Source organism: Portunus trituberculatus, chromosome 27 (genome assembly GCF_017591435.1).
Source record: "Portunus trituberculatus isolate SZX2019 chromosome 27, ASM1759143v1, whole genome shotgun sequence".
Taxonomy (NCBI): domain Eukaryota; kingdom Metazoa; phylum Arthropoda; class Malacostraca; order Decapoda; family Portunidae; genus Portunus; species Portunus trituberculatus.
In genome coordinates, this window is record NC_059281.1 from 4,159,370 (window position 1) to 4,164,369 (window position 5,000).

Below are 5,000 nucleotides of genomic sequence, written 5' to 3' on the forward strand. Positions count from 1 at the left end.
GTGGTCGGGCGTTGCCATAGGGACGAGACGGGAGGGGAAGGGGAGGAGTGTAGAGGTCATGGAGAGTCATGACCAGTTATAGGGAACGTGTGTGTGTGTGTGTGTGTGTGTGTGTGTGATGTTTTGTAAATTTTGTTCCTCATTTTTTTCCTTCTTTTCAACCCTTTCCTTTCAGATTTATACCCCTCTTCTCCCATTTTCCCATTATTTTGTACTATCACCCTCCTCCTCCTCTTCCTCCTGTTCCTCCTGCCATTTTTTTTTTTTTTCATCGCCCGCATCCCTTTCTTCTGTTTTCTGTGTACTCATTCTCCAGCCTTGCCCTTTGCCCTCCTACTTTCAGACTAGCCCGCCTCGCTTCACCTCGCCTGTGTAGCTTTAGTGTGTCCATCACCTCTGTGTATGTGTGCGTGTGTACTAATCTTGCATAACTGCGTCGTGTGTGTGTGTGTGTGTGTGTGTGTGTGTGTGTGTGTGCGCGCGCGCGCAGTACCTTTAACCTTTTAGAGGCGATGGGTAGTGTTTCTTTTTTTTTTTTTTTTGCGGGGGGGGAGGAAGGGATGATAAGAGTTGTGGGATTTTTACACACACACACACACACACACACACGCCCGGTAGCTCAGTGGTTAGAGCGCTGACTTCACAAGCCAGAGGACCGAGGTTCGATTCCCCGGCTGGGTGGAGATATTTGGGTGTGTCTCCTTTCAGGTGTAGCCCCTGTTCACCTAGCAGTGAGTAGGTACGGGATGTAAATCGATGAGTTGTGACCTTGTTGTCCCGGTGTGTGTTGTGTGCCTGGTCTGACTCAGGCCTATCCGAAGATCGGAAATAATGAGCTCTGAGCTCGTTCCGTAGGGTAACGTCTGGCTGTCTCGTCAGAGACTGCAGCAGATCAAACAGTGAAACACACACGGCAGATGCTTTTAATTAACAACAGCAACAAAATCCCGGTGACAGATGGGATAGTAAAGGAGAGAGAGAGAGAGAGAGAGAGAGAGAGAGAGAGAGAGAGAGAGAGAGCTAGGTATACATGGAATTAAGAAATAAGAGTAAATTGGAGAAAAGGAAGAAGAGAAAGAATTAAAAAGGACATAACACGATATCTTGCCTTCTCCTGTCTTCCTCGTCCCTTCTCTTTTCCTCTTCTCTCCCTCTTTCTTCCCCTCCACCTCTCTTCATCCCCCCTCCCCATCAAGTCTCCACTGTGCAAGTCTAGACACGAGAATCCAGACAAATTTTGTGGTGTGGGTGCTGCAGAAAGGAGTGTTGGTGGTGGTGGTGGTGGTGATCGTGATGGCGATGGTGGTGGTGGTGGTGGTGCGTATGTTTGTCTATAAATAGCACCAGTCATACATATATACATAGACGATGGTGATGATAAGATTTCTTTTTGGATGGTGGTGGTGGTGGTGACTAAGGACGTGTGGTGAATTCATGAGTGATGGTGATGAGCAGGTGTGGTGAAGTGAGATGGTTCCAGGGAGTGGTGATTGTGATGGTGGTGGTGGTGGTGGTGGTGGTGGTGGTGGTGGTGACGATGGTGATTAAGAAGAAGGAAGTTGATACGGAGTTGTTTGATGTTTGTTTATTTGTCTGCTTTATTTGTTTATACGAGGAGGAGGAGGAGGAAGAGGAGGAAGACACGTGGAGATGAAGAGGAAGAGGAGGAATTGTAGAGCCATTATCCCTACTACGCAACTCTTTCCTGTGGCGATAAAAGGGAGAAGGTTCTCTCTCTCTCTCTCTCTCTCTCTCTCTCTCTCTCTCTCTCTCTCTCTCTCTCAAGTTCACTGTTCCCATCTTTCTTTCTCACCAGCAAAATGTCTTCTCCATTTTTTTTCTTCCTTTTTCCTTTCTTTTCCTTTCACGTCCATTCTTCCTTCCTTCCTTCCTCCTCCTCCTCCTCCTCCTCCTCCTCCTCCTCCTCCTCCTCCTCCTCCTCTTGCGGTGTACGCCTCAGCTGTCCTTGAGTCGTGTTCAAGCCACCAATCCCTGACTTTTCTCTCTCTCTCTCTCTCTCTCTCTCTCTCTCTCTCTCTCTCTCTCTGCCAGTCACCCCCAGTCAGGATTGGGTAAGATTGAAGAGACTGTTCGTTACCCATGTTCAGTTCCTCCTCCTCCTCCTCCTCCTCTCTCTCTCTCTCTCTCTCTCTCTCTCTCTCTCTCTCTCTCTCTCTCTCTCTCTCTCTCTCTCTCTCTCTCTGCCAGTCACCCCCAGTCAGGATTGGGTAAGATTGAAGAGACTGTTCGTTGCCCACGTTCAGTTCCTCCTCCTCCTCCTCCTCCTCCTCCTCCTCCTCTTCCTCCTCCTCCTCCTCCTCTTCTTCCTAACCTCCGTTTCCTCCTCCGCCCTCAACCTCCTTGCACACTTCTTTCGCTGTGCATTCTCTCTCTCTCTCTCTCTCTCTCTCTCTCTCTCTCTCTCTCTCTCTCTCTCTCTCTCTCTCTGTTATCCTTTTGGTTACTTTTACCTAATTTCTTCTACTTCTGTGTGTGTGTGTGTGTGTGTGTGTGTGTGTGTGTGTGTGTGTGTGTGTGTGTGTTGGAATCGCCTATAAATATTTGATTAACCTAATTCTCTGGTCGTTAATTCTGAAGTTGTTGGAGATTGTATTGTATTCAGAGTTTATCTTCATTTCGCATTTCGCTTTTATTATAAGTGTTATCAATTGTTTAGTTGTTTTACATTTTTTTTAATGATTCACTCATATCGGTATTTTTTGTTTATTCTTTATCTTTCAACTCTTGTGTATATGCAGTATGTCAGCTATATTATCATTTATTGCTATTATTTGTGTATTTACTTCTGATAATATAACCATCGCCAACAATAATACACTACTACAACTACTACTACTACTACTACTACTACTACTACTACTACTACTACTACTACTACTACTACCACCACCACCACCATCAGCTTATCATTTTCTCACCCTAGTCTCACAGTTTCCATCAATCCTTATCCGTGTGTCAGTGTGTGCGTTGGCTTCCTACGAGTTCGTGGAGTCAGGTGCGGTAGATAGGGTGAGGAAAGAGGTGAACCCCGCTATGGCATCACTGCTCTGGGGTAGATGCGGGGAGAGAGGGAGAGAAGGAGGGGATTACGTCATCACGCTAGCAGCAGGTTAGGGGAGAGAGAGAAGGGAGAGGGGAGGGTTTGGGATGAGGGAGAGATGCAGATAGAATTTGTAAGTTTATTGGTTATTGTCTTTGTTCTTATCATTATCTCTCTCTCTCTCTCTCTCTCTCTCTCTCTCTCTCTCTCTCTCTCTCTCTCTCTCTCTCTCTCTCTCTCTCTCTCTCTGTCTTCCTTTATTCATTATTCCTTTTGTTCAGTATGTTCCGTTATGCAGCTTATCCTCTTCTATCTCTCTTTTCTCTGTTATGTTCCTCATTATTATTTATTTTCCTTATTATCTTGTTCGTTCCCTTAGTGTATCTCATACATTGTTACTACTTTTCCTTCCTTATCTTCTTTTCCTCTTCCTTCTCTTCTTACTTTTCCTCCTCTTCTTAATAATCTTCTTTTGTGGTGTTCATCTTTATTTATTTTGAGTTCCTCCTCTTTCTTCTTCTTCTTTTTCTTTTTCTTCTTTTTCTTCTTCTTTTTATTATTATTCTTTTCCTCATCTTTGTTTTTCCCTTTATCCTCTTTGCTAATATTTTTTTGTGATCCTCCTCCTCCTCCTCCTCCTTCTCCTCCTCCTGCTGCAGAGAACAACAGGAAGGTGGTGATGACTGATGAGTGGTGATGAGTAAGCTTGGTGTAGGCAGTTGCGTCGGTTACTCAGGACTGCGTCAGGCTGAGTCGCGGCCCTATGACTCAGCTGGGAGGAGTCACCTGCGTGGGGAAGCAGAGGGGAGTTGGAGGGGAAGGATAGGGTGGGGGGAGAGGGATGTTCATTAGTTCAGGGGTTTTAGGGAAGGGAGTGGTGGTGGTGGTGGTGGTCATGTTTGTTCTCTCTCTCTCTCTCTCTCTCTCTCTCTCTCTCTCTCTCTCTCTCTCTCTCTCTCTCTCTCTCTCTCTCTCTCTCTCTCTCTCGTTCTGCATCGGTAACTTGTCTTATCTCGTGCATGAGAGAGAGAGAGAGAGAGAGAGAGTTTATTAGATTTTACATAAAAACACATTATATTGTTTTTTGGTGGATTTCGATTAATAGATTGTCATTCTTTATTGTGTTTGCTGTTATTAGTATTGGTGTTATTGTTTTGGTTGGTCATAATGGACCTTGTCTAAAATGATTAATCTTTTTTTCTTTTTTTTCTCCCATCAGGTGAGTGAGGATGCCTGCTGACCTGAAAAGCCGACACTGCTAGCCGTCAGTATACTCGCCCTCAAAAGTTAGTACAGACACACACAGACACAATCCTCGCCCTTTGAAATTCGTATACTCATATTATTATAGAAAAAGATTCTGTTGTTTTGGACAGATAGTTGTATCTATGCCAGTATATTCGAATTTATCTATTGCTTCATTTGGGAAAGTATCTATGCACGTCACTATCTTCTTAAAAGCTTCTTTGTGTGTCCTCTTAACTTGTGTATGAGCAGGACTGTGGTGGTGATACTTGTATAACACAACTTCCCTGTCCCTCCTCCAATACAAGAAGCGTACCCTAAACTTACTATATCCTTCCCTTACTTTGTCTTCAGCAAGAGTCACACACGCATCGTTTGTTCCGTTCGTTACCTTGGGAATACCTGAATACCTGGCGTGTGGGTGGGGACAATGCAAAGGTTCCGGGAAGAGTTGAGTGTAGGAGGGGAAGGAAATGGGAAGGAGAGGAGGGCACGTGGGGAAGGGAGAGAAGGTTCGTGGAAGATTGAGGAGTGGATATGAATGGGTTAGTAGGGAGAGGCAGAGACAAGTGAAGAGGGAAGATGGGAGAAGCTTGAGAGAGAAAGGAATGTAAAAGCCAGCAGGAAAGAGCGAGAACGATAATGAGAAATGGGAGAAAGAATGATGGGAGGAGCAAGATGAAAAGACTGGATG

At 45.1% G+C, this 5,000-nt stretch overlaps 1 protein-coding gene across 1 annotated transcript in view; it reads left to right on the forward strand.

Annotated features, from left to right (window-relative positions):
* Positions 1–5,000, forward strand: part of LOC123509678 (protein FAM214A-like) — a 66,919-nt gene that overhangs the window by 24,854 nt on the left and 37,065 nt on the right.